The sequence below is a fragment of the Microcaecilia unicolor genome, chromosome 1 (assembly GCF_901765095.1).
Source record: "Microcaecilia unicolor chromosome 1, aMicUni1.1, whole genome shotgun sequence".
NCBI classification, from domain to species: Eukaryota; Metazoa; Chordata; class Amphibia; order Gymnophiona; family Siphonopidae; genus Microcaecilia; species Microcaecilia unicolor.
This window is the reverse complement of record NC_044031.1, coordinates 39,713,514-39,728,671: the sequence shown is the minus strand read 5'-3', so window position 1 is coordinate 39,728,671 and position 15,158 is coordinate 39,713,514. Positions and strand designations below refer to the sequence as shown.

At 44.2% G+C, this 15,158-nt stretch overlaps 1 protein-coding gene across 4 annotated transcripts in view; it reads right to left on the bottom strand.

Annotated features, from left to right (window-relative positions):
- The window catches only part of LOC115465375 (oocyte zinc finger protein XlCOF7.1-like), a 60,760-nt gene extending 48,372 nt beyond the window's left edge, over positions 1–12,388 (bottom strand). For all 4 annotated transcript variants that reach the window (XM_030195822.1, XM_030195813.1, XM_030195837.1 and 1 more), the window contains exon 1: positions 12,228–12,388. The gene's annotated coding sequence lies outside the window, so the exon portion shown is untranslated. The remainder of the gene's footprint in view (positions 1–12,227) is intronic.
- Between the last annotated feature and the right edge of the window lie 2,770 nt (positions 12,389–15,158).

Below are 15,158 nucleotides of genomic sequence, written 5' to 3'. Positions count from 1 at the left end.
CAGGCGGCTTCGCAATTTCAGAAATACCATAACGTTTCCCATCTATTGGTATAAACTTGACAAGCAGCGTGCACTAGACTTTTTGAAGTCTGATGTCGCGCACTAGGGTTGCCTGGATACTCCAGCTTCTCAGACTGTCCTTATGCACAGAACATCACTCGGCTAATGGGAAAAAGAAGGGAACCTAAGACTCAGCCGCTTTTAAGCCCGAGTCGAAAGCAGTATCGCCCACATCACAGCCTAAATGCTTTGCTCCCCACCTGCTACTTACCGCTTCCCATGTTTGATATGCTGTCTTTATCGGCTGATAGGCTAGTTCCATAGAGAACCTGAGAACAAGCACTGCAACATTAAAACAGCAACAACTACAGTTTAATTTACATAATCATTGTGCTCCGGTGGGATAAAAAGGCGTTCACTGTCACCGGTTTGATCTAAGCTATAGATTGCCAATTACTAAAACCAATCGCTGCTTAGAATTGCAGACCGTCCTATAGATGCTAACCAATCAAGATTTTGGAGGGGCGGGGATAAAACTTATTGTGCGTGGCTTTGGTAGGTACTTGAGGCAGGGTTGTAAAATAAAATTTATTTCACTTGTCAGCGTCCTGGACTTTTTTTTTTTTCTCTCTCAGATCGAGTGGAAGTTCTAAACTCAATACAAATCGCACCCTGTTTCATTTTTAGAATCCTACTAAGAAGCAACAGGGCTACTTTAAAAAGGAAGGATATCAACCCCAGCAGTTGCTAACTTGTCAATCGTGGGAGACCCACGGCGCCGCCCGCCCGCTTGTCCAGAAATCCAGACAAACGGGCGGGCGGCCAAAACCCCCCGGACGTATGTTATGGTATGGAAAATCCAGACGTATGGTAACCCTAGGCAGGACACCAGCTCCATGATATTTTGGATCTTCTCAAAGTCAGAGAATTGATGGGAAAATTCTGCATGCAAGTCGCTCAGCATTTTACTGTACTTCCTTGCCTGCTCTGATGACACATCCAAGCCTTGGAGTGATGCAAAGTGAGTCAACACGCCTCTCTGTATTGCTTCTGAAAAACATAACAGCATGGCTTTGAAAGCTTTCATGCTAGAATACAACTTGTGTGCAAACATGTTTTTGCCTTGCAGCTTCATCCTAAGGTCATTCAAATATGCCATATCCACCCCAAAAGCAAGGTCATGTACCCAGGCTGAATCCCTTAACTCTGGGAATTCGGTCACCTTCCTCTGCATCTCCAAAAAACAGCTGATCTCATCTCGAAGCTCCCACACTTGCTGCAACACTTTTCCCAAGCTGTGCCAGCAGATATTAATCTGATAACACAAGGCCTGGTGCTCAGTGTCTGTGCCTTCAAGAAGGGACATAAATGGCTGATGATTGTGGCCCTTAGCTTTAATGTAGTTCACCAGTTTCACGACTGTGTGGAAAACATGATCAATGTTCAAGGTAGTTATACAGTAAGCCACCTGCTGGATAATACAGTGCAAAAAAACAAGTTCTTTTGTTGGGTCAACTTCCTTGACTTTGTCTTCAATTCGTTTTAAAAGCATGATATTTTTCCCAGTTAAATTTGGCAATCCATCAGTGGTCACACTTGTTAATTTACTCCAGGGCAGCTCAAGGCAGCCAGACAGCGACCTGTACAAATCCAATCCCCTCGTCATCAATTGCACTGCCAGAAATTCCTCTGTGATTTCAAATCGGTCATTGATTCCTCTGACAAAAATCAAGAGCTGCTCTGGGTCTCTAATGTCAACGCTATGGCCGACAGCTAATGAGAACTGAGTGAAGCAATCCACTTTGCAGACCAGTTCGGAGGACAACTTTTCATCAATTATTTTGATATGGTGCATAATACTTTTTCATGACAAACTAAACCTTGCAAATTGGTTTTGATACTCAGGGCACACTACACCAGCAACATCAACCATACATCGTTTCAAAAACTCTCCTTCGGCAAAGGGATTCTCTTTGGTAATCTTGAAGGTCAAAAGATAATTTGCCTTCATGGTACCTTCCTTGGTGGCAGGTCGTGGTGTGCACAGTTTCTGCTGAGCTTTTAAATTAGCAGCGAGCTTCTCGGCCCTGACTGCCCTTTCTTCAGACGCTAAGTTGTTCCCATAATTAGGATGCTTTGTTGTGAAATGGCGATACAAATTGTATTTTTTTCAATACGGCTATGTTCTCCTGACAAATCAGGCAAACAGGCTTCGAGTCCACATCCATAAAGAAATATTTTGTTTGCCATTCTGGATTGAAATTTCGACACTCATTGTCCACTTTTCTTTGTTTTGGAGTGTTCATTTCTCTCTCTCTACAAATCTGAAAACAATTGAACAGCAGCAAATTTGTCTAAGTCAGCCAGGGCTGGATCTTCTTCAGAGAAGATTTCCTTCACCTTTCATCAAGTGCCTCCTTTATCCTGAAATAAAATAAAATAAAATAACTAGCCAAGACAAATGTTATGCCATGCACGGAGAGTATGCCATTTTATTTTATATTTTTTAGCCTGGTATTTCCACCTCCTTCAGAATCAGTGCTGAGACTGTAGGCACCGTGAGCCTTCACTTGTAACTATCTTAAAGGACCTGCCCTTCACAATCTGGTCATTGTTGCAGCAGTCCTGGGCTAGAAGCCAAGCATCTGGACCCCTTCCAGAACCCTGCGTCATGAGCTCTTAATCAAGGTACCACAACTCCCTCCCCCACAAAGACCATCAACATTGCCTCAGCCTCGGAAGAGCTGGCATGCAGATGTCTAATTCAGGGACCCTTCAAGGAAGGAAATAATCCCCCAACGCAACCAGAGAGGCACAGTGAAAAAACATTAGCCATCGTTCCAAAACACAGAAGGAATGTGCAAGAAGACCCCACCAGAGAAAAAAGTAACATTAGTTTAAAAACCTGAGAAATGCTTTAAAGAGCTGGACCAACAAACAAGAAAAAGCACATCAGACAGTAACTGTACAAATGCAGAGCAGAAAATGCAGAGTTACTCCAGAAACCACAAGTAAATCAAACCTGACACAACAACATTTAAAGAAGGCCATGGCAAATTTTCTTTGAATCTAGAAGCCAACAGCTGAGACCTCTCTTGCCACTCTCTCCACTCCCAACCCCATTCCACCGTTGTCTCCACCAAAGTTTGGGGAGGAAGTGCATGCCCTCTAAAATCTGTTAGTTTATAAGGTCCAAACGGGCAAAAATGTCCATAGCTTCATCTAGGAGCTATGTCTACCACTTTGCTACTAGTATTTTATAAACACACTAGTAAAAAAGCCCAGTTTCTGATGCAAATGAAACGGGGGGGCTAGCAAGGTTTTCTTCTGTGTGCATGTGGGAGTGTGTGTGTCCCTGCCCTCTCTGCCCTCCCCCCCTCCGAGTCCTTCATTGTTACAGAGAGAGCGATTTGATTTCCTGCTTTGCTGTTTTCCTTCACTGTTTGTGTTAGAGAGAGAGAGAGCGGGGGCGGGGCAGACACTCATGGGGAAACCGGATATCTCTCCCCCTTCACACTTCCGGCTGGAGGCTTCATAGAACGTTGGTGTTGCTTTTTATATAGAGAGAAGAGATAGTAAAAAAGCCCCGTTTCTGATGCAAATGAAACGGGGGGGCTAGCAAGGTTTTCTTCTGTGTGCATGTGGGAGTGTGTGTGTCCCTGCCCTCTCTCCCCTCCTCCCTCTGAGTCCTTCACTGGTACAGAGCCAGCGATTTGATTTCGTGCTCTGCTGTTTTCCTTCACTGACTGTGTTACAGAGAGGGCGGGGCAGACACTCATAGGGAAACCGGATATCTCTCCCCCTTCACACTTCCGGCTGGAGGCTTCATAGAACGTTGGTGTTGCTTTTTATATATAGAGATGTAACCCCTCCCCCACTTCTGGGTTAAGCTGGTATTATCAACTTGTTCTGGTTTAGGTTGCAAATGTAGTCTGGACCGGGTGGTATCACCCAGAAGCGGAGAAGAGGTACAAATAAAACTAGTGCGATGGAACTAGTTAAAAAGGGGGGTTTTTTTATTCAACACATTTACTTTCAATTTAACAACTTAATGAATTTTAACAGATGCACTAAAGGGAATTCCCCGGCCTTCCTTAATTCCTGTAAATGCTAAATTTTCTCTTTCACTTACATCTATAACTATTTATTCTCTCCCCGGATACCAGAAGTGCTATTAACACTTGCCTTCTTACTTTGGTACAGGAACCCTTCAGCAAATGAACAACCACTCCCCCCTGATATAACAACAGATCAGATAAGTATAAATTTAATTTGTTCAATCTGTCATAAAACATGAAACAAAACAAACTGTCTAGCAAAAATCAGTTTTCAAGAATTGATTCTTTGTGATCCTTTCCTTTTCAGGTTTCTCATCTATGCAACAGGTAAGTATGTACTCTTTTCTTTTATTCTTTGTCAGTCTTTTGTGCATTTGGAAGTCAATCTCTGTTCAATTAACTTTTGTTCCCACTCTCTTGTAATCTTCAGTTCTTCGCCTTTCTTGAATCGTTGGGTACCATATTTTCACTGCCAGCTGCACTCAGGAACTGGGTCCAGATACCTACTATCCTATGCTTTAAAAATTAATAAAAAAAAAAACCCTAAACCCTAACTAATAGCACCAGTCAAGTAGCCCCTTTCCACAAAACCTATAGGTCACTTCCCTGACTAGCTTTCCCATAAACAAAATGTATAATTATTTATCCCTATCCTAATCCCTCCCACAAATAATATGTCCCAGACTTAAATGTCTGTTTAATATTTATAGATATATGTATACATCCATACAGCCAAAGAAGCTATTGGGCCTACTAAGCAACTCAGAAACTTCAAAGTTTTTTTATCCAGAACTTCTCACAGTTGCCATGCCTTCACTGAAATATTTCATTCATATAATTACTTTCTTTTCCTCTCAAAGTAATTTAACTGAAATAGGCAAGTTCTCTTCCACTCACCAATCTCACAGAGAACTCCTTTCCCACATATCAGACATGAAGCAGCAATTAAATTGTCACCTCTGCCATGGACACACACACAGGGGTCCAATTGGTAATTCAGCCAAGCTTTCCCAGCTTATTAATTTGTCAATGCATGTCAGAGTTATCAATTCATTACAACATTAAAGTTTCCATGTTAACATCCAGTTTCAATCATCACCCTAAACGCCATGAAAACCCCGCAAGGCTTTTAAAACGTATTAATTACTTAATTTAAAACACATTCAACACATCAGCAACTCTCAAAATCCAAATCTTCCGTTTCTAGATGGATTTTTAACACAGCTGAGCAGAGACCACTAACACAAGTCTGCTCAGCGTCCAACTCACCTCCCAACTGCCTAACAGTAACATTTGGAACTCTGTTTATGTCATACACAGCACAAACCCAGCACGAGCCTCTGCACTGCTCACTGTCTCCACACCAGATCCAGAAGGAGCCAGGTAATCTTTTAAACTTTAACCCATAGGGTTACACACACATTAGGCACCTATATTATTAAACAGGCCTGCAATAGGGCCCTACTTGGCCTTCACAGATAGGCAACCTCCATTATATAATGATTTTATTTTCTCTACTATGCTGTTGTAAACCACTTTGACTTTTCATTTATGAGAGTTCACAAATAAATATATTACCCATTTATTTTTATTTTATTTTTGTTACATTTGTACCCCGCGCTTTCCCACTCATGGCAGGCTCAATGCGGCTTACATGGGGCAATGGGGGGTTAAGTGACTTGCCCAGAGTCACAAGGAGCTGCCTGTGCCTGAAGTGGGAATCGAACTCAGTTCCTCAGTTCCCCAGGACCAAAGTCCACCACCCTAACCACTAGGCCACTCCTCCACTGTTGCTACTATTGGAGATTCTACATGGAATGTTGCTATTCCACTAGCAACATTCCATGTAGAAGTCGGCCCTTGCAGATCACCAATGTGGCCGCGCAGGCTTCTGTTTCTGAGAGTCTGACGTGCAGGAAGGACGTCAGACTCACAGAAGCAGAAGCCTGCCCAGCCTTCCACGTGGAATGTTGCTAGTGGAATAGCAACATTCCATGTAGAATCTCCAATAGTAGTAACATTCCATGTAGAAGTCGGCCCTTGCAGATCACCAATGTGGCCGCGCAGGCTTCTGTTTCTGTGAGTCTGACGTCCCGCACGTACGTGCAGGACGTCAGACTCACAGAAGCAGAAGCCTGCGCAGCCTTCTACATGGAATGTTGCTAGTGGAATAGCATCATTCCATGTAGAATCTCCAATAGTAGCAACATTCCATGTAGAAGTCGGCCCTTGCAGATCACCAATGTGGCCGCGCAGGCTTCTGTTTCTGTGAGTCTGACATCCCGCACGTACGTGCAGGACGTCAGACTCACAGAAGCAGAAGCCTGCGCAGCCTTCTACATGGAATGTTGCTAGTGGAATAGCAACATTCCATGTAGAATCTCCAATAGTAGCAACATTCCATGTAGAATCTCCAATAGTATCTATTTTATTACATTTGTACCCCGCGCTTTCCCACTCATGGCAGGCTCAATGCGGCTTACATGGGGCAATGGAGGGTTAAGTGACTTGCCCAGAGTCAAAAGGAGCTGCCTGTGCCTGAAGTGGGAATTGAACTCAGTTCCTCAGGACCAAAGTCCACCACCCTAACCACTAGGCCACTCTGCCACTGTTGCTAATATACATGGAATGTGGCTATTCCACTACCAACATTCCATGTAGAAGTCGGCCCTTGCAGATCACCAATGTGGCCGCGCAGGCTTCTGTTTCTGTGAGTCTGACGTCCCGCACGTACGTGCAGGACGTCAGACTCACAGAAGCAGAAGCCTGCGCAGCCTTCTACATGGAATGTTGCTAGTGGAATAGCAACATTCCATGTAGAATCTCCAATAGTAGCAACATTCCATGTAGAATCTCCAATAGTATCTATTTTATTACATTTGTACCCCGCGCTTTCCCACTCATGGCAGGCTCAATGCGGCTTACATGGGGCAATGGAGGGTTAAGTGACTTGCCCAGAGTCACAAGGAGCTGCCTGTGCCTGAAGTGGGAATCGAACTCAGTTCCTCAGGACCGAAGTCCACCACCCTAACCACTAGGCCATTCTATATATGGCACCTAAAAAAAAAAAATTGGCACTGAAATCAGTGCTAATTGTATTCTATAACTGGCGCGCAGATTATAGAATAAGCTTAGTCGATATTTCAGTGCATCCATTTATACCAACGAAAACATGAGGTAAATAAATCCTGGCGAGTGGATTTAGGTGCACTGGCCATATTCTGTAACTAAATTTCGAAATGCCCACAAACACGCCCCTTTTTGCCTGCTTGTGTTAGAAGTTTGGCGCACTTCGTTTCAGAATGCGCTTAGCGATTTGTGCACTGAATTCCTTTGGGGTTCCACAGGGAAGGCTTTTAACAATTTCATCTGACTCTAATCATTGAACCCTCTGAATTCTAATCAAAACTGAATATCCAAGGGGGTCTGCCTAGGGATGTGCACTTCCCCAGGTAGACCCATAAGGATTGTCATTTTATTCTGGTTAACCTTTTTCCTCGGCCATACCAGAACTCATGTATTGTAACAAATTCCCCATAAGCAAGAAATAAAGAGAATTAGAGACAGGTTCCAATATTTAATTTATTACTCAACCAAGCTAGGTTACATATGAAGCATTGATTTATCAAACATATAAATGGCGAGTGTCGTACTCACTCGCAAATGCTCAGTAGAGACCCTCTCTGCCCCGCCCCTGCGTCAATACATTATGATGGGGGCGGAACAGAGAGGGTCTCTACTGCGCATTTGCGAGGGACAAAACCGCCATCGCTAATGCTCCCCCCGGCCGGGCCCTCGCTCCGCTATTGAAACAGCGAGGGAACGCGGCACACAGCTCTGCTGAGCTGCCGTCCTTCCTTCTTCTTCTCTGCCTGTGTCCCGCCCTCGACGACGTTACATCACACGAGGGCGGGACACAGGCAGAGAAGAAGAAGGAAGGCCGACGGCAACTCAGCAGAGCTGTGTGCTGCGTTCCCTCGCTGTTTCAATAGCGGAGCGAGGGCCCGGGCCGGATGGAGGGGTGGCGGCAACTCGGGGGGGGGGGGGGCGAGCTCGGCGATGGAAAGGGGCTTTCAACCCCCCCCCTTTCCTATACTTGCCAGTTTTTACGGGCTCAACGGCTAGTAAGAATATAATTCAACAGGGTGACATGCAGGTCAATCTCTGGTCTCAGACTGTTCCCCCTATAGGAAGGCTATCAGCCATATTTATACTCTTGATTTACATTGAGTTCTAAAAAAACTATTTTTGTGCAGATGGCCCAGGTGGCCGGATGACAGTTTTTTTTTTAACACCAACCGCAAAAAAAAATGTTTTTAAAGTATAATTATGTCAATGTCCAAAAAAAAAAAAAAAGGAACTAAAAATTACTTATCTTCAAGTAAGGTCAGAACGCAATAGCGCAACTTTGCTATACACTGGCATAATGTTAAGAGTCACTAACAATTTTATTTATTTGTTACATTTGTATCCCACATTTTCCCACCTATTTGCAGGCTCAATGTGGCTTACATAGTACTGGAGAGGCGATCGCCAATATCGGTTTGAACAAATACAAAAGTGAGGTTGTGGTAAAGTTAGTTCTTATGTGAGTCATAAGGAGGAAGAGTTACGTCCAGTATGAGCTTTGGTTTTGTTGTGTTGCTACTACTACTACTAGTAATAGCATTTATATAGCGCTACCAGACGCACGCAGCGCTGAACATTTGACATAGAGAGACAGTCCCTGCTCAAAGAGCTTACAACCTAGGTAAAACAGACAGACAAGACGTTTCGGGCAAGGGAATTACAGGGTAAAGAGGAACAGGGGAGGAGGAGGGCAATGAGTAGCGGCTAGGAGCCAAAGGCAGCAGTGAAAAGGTGAGCCTTCAGCATAGATTTAAAAACAGGTAGAGATGGAGCTAGACGTATGGGCTCAGGAAGACGGTTCCAGGCATAAGGTGCAGCAAGATAAAAGGAACGAAGTCTGGAGTTAGCGGTGTTGCTGGGTTAAGGCATTTGCGTTGGATCGTTGGGGTACGCCTTTTTGAACAAGGTAGTTTTTAGTAGTTTCCGGAAGTTCAGGTGGTCATATGTCGTTCTCACGGCGTTTGGTATTGCGTTCCATAGCTGTGTACTTCTATAAGAGAAGCTAGATGCATAGGTTGATTTGTATTTTACACCTTTGCAGCTTGGGTGACGGAGATTTAGGTACCTTCATGGATTCAAAACGCCACAGTGCAACTCTGCTATTCTTTTGCACAGCGTTATACAGGCACAAGAGCAAATCAGTGTCGGTCCCGACGGGGACCCGTTTCGCCGTGTCCTTTTTCAAGAGACTGATGACATAATTATACTTACATTTTTAAAACAATTTTCATGGACTGTAGAAATAAGACTCTGAAACCGAAGGCTGCACTAGAAACCTCAGCAAACCTTCAGCAACACCCCAGAGCCTCTCTAGTGGGCCGATGCTCAGAACCAAACGCGGGTACTAGAGGCAATCAGCGCCAAATTAGCGCCAATGTTAAAGTGCGCAGAATGCTCAAAGGATGTGGCACTGTAAACAAAGATCAGTACAAGTTGTAGTCAAACAGGCGTTAATGAGATCACGTGATATTCCTTCCCAATGCTCAGAAAACAGCGCTGCAATGCACAGAGGGATTTGACACTGAAACTTAACGCCAGATCTGAGCCAGCGTTAGGGCTCAGAGAAGACCGTTGCCGAACTTTTACCGATTAAAAACTGCAAATTTGTGTCGTTTCACAAAATGAAAAAGAAAAGGTGTGTGAGCGAAACTGAAAATAAAACCATGTTTGATGCTTTCGATCAGGGCGCTTATGTGCCTTGTGACAATTCATGTCAGCATATAATTTGAAAAAGTAAACGAGTGCTACATCTCTTGCTTAAAATGATATAGTAATTAATAAATTTTAAAAAGCAGGATAAAAGCATTTTTACTGTGAAAGGGCATAGTAACAGAGCAAATGACGGCAGATAAAGACTTGTACGGTCCATCCAGTCTGCCCAACAAGATAAACTCATTTTACATGGGATGTGATACTTTATATGTATACCCGAGTTTGATTTGTCCCTGCCTTTCTCAGGGCACAGACCGCAGAAGTCTGCCTAGCACTCTTCTTGTATTACGTTCTGAAGCTAACGTTGAAGCCCCCTAAAATTGACACTCAAGCCCACCCCTATCTATTCAGTCACAATCAGGGCACAGACTGTAGAAGTCTGCCCAGCTCCCGTTTTGTTTCCCAATTACCGGCGTCGCCACCCAATCTCCGCTAAGATTCCATGGAACCATTCCTTCTAAACAGGATTCCTTTGTGTTTATCCCACGCATGTTTGAATTCCATTACTGTTTTCATCTCCACCACCTGCATTTTTGTAGCATTTTTCCTGCTTTTTTTTAAAATTTAGATAAACAAACATTATGGGTCCTGTTTACTAAGGTGCGTTCACATTTTTTAGCGCCCTAACGCTACAGACATCCATATATTCCATTTGGGTGTCTCTAGCATTAGCATACGCTAAAAACGCAAATGCACCTATAGCACAGCTTAGTAAACAGGACCCTAAATGTCAACATTTTGTGTGGATGTGAAAACTCCACTCCTCCCCAATCCATATGCCACAATTCCTCTTAACTTCCCTCCTCCCTCGATCCCAACATCGCTTCCTGTCTGTCTCTCCTGTACTAATCGCCCTCTTTTCATTCCAATCCCACAGACTGAAGAAAAGTGCCGGTCTCACTGGCCAATTCATTTCAGTCCAGGGCCTTCACACATGGGGTTCCAAGGCTCCTCCGCACTGAAATGGACTAGTACTCACCTGAGATCGGCACTTCAGTCTGCGGGACTGGAATGGAGAGGGGAGATCTCCCTGCGGCGAGGGCAGGAGAGAGAGAGACAAGGGGTGACGTTGGGATCTGGAGAGCAGGGAAGATAGAGGAATTGCAACTGCAGTGAGACCAGCACTTTTCTTTAGTCTTGCACGAGTCAGAACAGAGTTTCTTGCGGGCCACAGGTTGCTCACCCCCTGTCCTAGTGTCTGTAACTAACTCACTCACAACCCCCCTAGTAACTAGTATATATTTGCATAGGATCACATCAGTTTATGGCAAAAGGTAAACCGTTTCCCATGTTGGTCCTGGAGTAATATCCCTTGACAGTCAGGTTTTCAGGCTACTCACAATGAATATGTTCGAAACTGATTTGCATAATATGCCTCCATTGTATGCAAATCTCTTTCGTGCATTTTCACTGTAGACTGCCTGAAAACCTGCCTGTCAAGCGGGTACTCCTGGACCGAGTTGGGGAAACACTGAGGTAAACGACGGATACTGCAGGATCGTAGTAAATTTTATTTCTTTGTTGTTCCCTAACTGGAATTCTCTAACTTTGTCTTTATGTGGCAAACTCAATATAAAGAAATTTAAATCACTGTTAAAAGTGTGGTTATTTAAGCAGGCCTATACTGGCGACTGAGAAGGCTCCTGGTGCTTGGGAGCGAGAGTGAGAAAAATGAATTTTTTAAACTGGTATTACCTCTCCTATGAAAATATTGCAGTTAAAAATATTTCACTTTTTTGTTCCAAAATAGTTGAGATGTAGACTTTTTACATACATTACCCCCATAAAAACACACAGAGGCATATTTTCAAAGCACTTAGCCTTCCAAAGTTCCATAGAAACCTATGGAACTTTGGAAGGCTAAGTGCTTTGAAAATATGCCTAATAGTGTCTCACATGAAATGATCTCTGAAGTGCATCATTAACATGCCCCCTCCCTCCCCCAAAAGGTCAGCCTGGGTTATGGAAGCATTACATGGATGTCTGACAGTTCTAACTTGATGCATTAAGACCTCCAGCACTGATTTCAATGTGTAGAATCAAGGATTAATACCACACTGCTTTAGGATGTAAATAATAAAAACAGAAGTTGCTAAACTCGCGGAACTAGGTCAACTTGGCATTTTTTTTTTTTTTATCACCGCGATGTACCATGAACAACTCCCGGAGAACAAGTGTGACACGTGCAAAGAATCACTGTATTGTATCAGGACATTAACGCACACATACACCTCCTGAAAACTAGATCCACCTGCACAAGATCACTGCAGTTTATTATAATTAATATACAGAAACGCACTCCCCTTCCCAAGCCAGCAATCTACTTACACCCGACTTCGCAGGCCTAGAACAGGAGCAGGATTTCCGAAGACAGTGTAGACGTTTACAGGGCTGCGATCTAACCATCCCTCCCTCCCAAGCTGGGCAGGCTGCCTGCCTCTACGGTCTACGCAGAGAGCCCAGCCCCGCCCTCTCGGATCTGCTTCCGGGAGCCGCAGTGTACTGCTGGGAATAGTAGTTCTGCTGCTGTCCTCGGAAGGGATGCGTTGTTCCTCTGCGACTGATTCTCTTTTTTATTTGATCTGGCTCTGGGATGTTTTAAAAGGGTTAAAATGCACAAGACATAAACAAATTTCTTACTTTACAGCACTAGGCTTACAACAAAACAAAGATGAGATGGGATAGTGGAGAGAGAGGCTCTTTTGCTTTCAATCATATTCATATGAACCAAATGCAGTGCATTTTTTCTAGCAAAATACTTGCATGGGTCAATTTTAGCAGACAATGGAAAAGGTGTCGGTACACAGTGCCCCCAAGTACCCCCTCAAAAAAAAAAGCCCTGACCAAATAACACTTTCAGGGGACCCTGATGGCTGGGTGCTCAACCCAGTTCTCGAGTTAACACCCAGCTAATTAGTCTTTCAGCATATCCACAATGAATATGCATGAGATATAGGTGCAAGTACTGCCATCTTGGTATGCAAATTTCTCATGCAACTTCATTGCAGATATCTTGAAAACCCAACTAGTTGGGTATGCCCCAAGGACTGGGTTAAGAATCATTGCCTGTGTGCAAGGTGTACATTCATCTCCCATTCAGTCATGAAGAGTAAGAGTTTGCCCAGTCTGGGTTTTAAACTTACATCTTGAAGCAGCATTAGTATTTGTAATCCTTGATTCTACTCATTGAAAACCGTATAGTAGGACCCATACTGTACCATAAGGTTGACAGAAATCTAGGACTGGCTTAAGATCTCTGTCCTGGAACAGGGTAACTTGGAAGCCCTGGTCTGTGCCAAGCAACATCTGCCGAAAGACAATGCTTAATTTACATTCTGTACACTAGCAATCACAAAAGAAAGCTATTCTTGCTGATCTCTGGTAGGAGATTCTGAGTGCACTCTAGGACCAACCCACAGCAATCACTACATCGTTTGAATGTTTTGACCTTTAATTGCTCAAGTCTAAATTTGGATCCTCCCAACACTGAGCTGATGACGTCCCTTACTAGCTCTGGTGATAGCTTCCAGCTGGCAGGAAATAGTAGCCTCCTGAAGCTGGCCAGAGGGAGGAAGGACCTGAGTTGCTTGTGGTGCAGATGGATTTTAAGTACAAAGATCTGAGACAGCACTGTTTCAAGATGTCACTCAGTAGAAGGAAAAATGTCTGGTCACTGAGTTTGGAAAGGCAGAAATCTGATAGTTTGTATGAATGGGTTATATTCCCCTGAGCCTGCAGGGCACTCCTGGCAGCTGTCGTTTTTCAGATTCAGAAAACTTTCATGGCATAATCCTTTGTACGTCTGTTGCCAAAATTATCCATTTCCAGTAGGGAAATTTCAGGCCAGTCTTTTAATTCTTCTGACCACCTTATCCTGGTCCAGGTAATTAAAAGATTTTTTTGAAATTGAGAATGAGTAAGGAGATTACATAACCTGTTGTCTCTGCAGAACTTTAGCTTAGTGGTACAATCTTATATTATTACTGTAATGCCCTCTATCAGGAGTGACCAGGGAACTGTTTTTGGGCGATGCAGCAGTCCATATACTTTTGGATCTTTCTGAATTTGATCACATTTCAAGTGGGTTGAAAACTATTGATTACCTGTTATGTGGAGGATTCAGTTCAAAATCTTATCTCTGGTGCATAGGGAAAGGGAAATGGGACTTGATATACCATCTTTCTGTGTTTTTTTGCAACTACATTCAAAGCGGTTTACATAGTGTATACAGGTACTTGTTTGTATCTGGGGCAATGGAGGGTTAAGTGACTTGCCCAGAGTCACAACGAGCTTCAGTGGGAATTGTACTAACCACTAGCCTGCTCCTCCACTGGCTTTGTGTACCGTTGAAGGTTAGTTCATTATGCCAGGTTCTATATTCTGTTGATAAGTTGTTACAGGGAGGCATATTTTCAAAGCACTTTGGGAGGCTAAGTTCCATAGGTTTCTATGGAACTTTGGGAGGCTAAGTGCTTTGAAAATGAGCCTCTAAGAGAGGAAGTGACGTCACCGACAAAGATGGAGGCATAAACGGTTAGCTCCAGCTCACCGCAATAAAAATAGCGTGAGTTCTCCCGCGGAGCGTGTCCTCCCGGTGCGATTTTGATCCAAGACACATTCGGAATCGGTGGCGCTCCGGGAAACGATAAATATGCAGCCGGAACTTAGCCAATACGGCTTTAAAAGCGGAAAGACGGCTAACCGCATGGCGGGCCTGGAAACTCAACCCGAACAGGCTGGCAAACACCTAGATGGAGATTTGCAGCAGAGCCCCTGTCTCTTTGGAGAAGACCCAGATCGAACAGCAGCGGACCCGCTCGGGGAGCTAAAAGAATGGTTATTAGAAATTCGAGCAGATGTAAAGGCGGTTCGAGCGGAGCTGGAAACGTTAGGCTCCGACCTCCGCGGTGAGATCAGAGAGCTGGGGAATCGGATGGAAGAGATGGAGTCCCGGGTGGAGGAGCACGCGGAGGAACTTGGATCGCTAGACCGTGCGCTTATGGAAGTCCGAACGGACCAGCAACAGTTGACTGACAAAATGGAAGACTTAGAAAACAGAAGTCGGAGGCAGAATCTGCGATTCCGGGGTGTGCCCGAAACCCCGAAATATTCGGACAGTGAGGCAGTAGTGCAACAGGTGGTGTGTGCTATACTGAAAGAGACGGGCAGCCCAGTGGAAGCATCTGCAGTAGTGATCCAGCGCGCTCACAGAACGCTGGGCCCAGCCCGGAATAATCTACCTAAAGACATTATAGCATG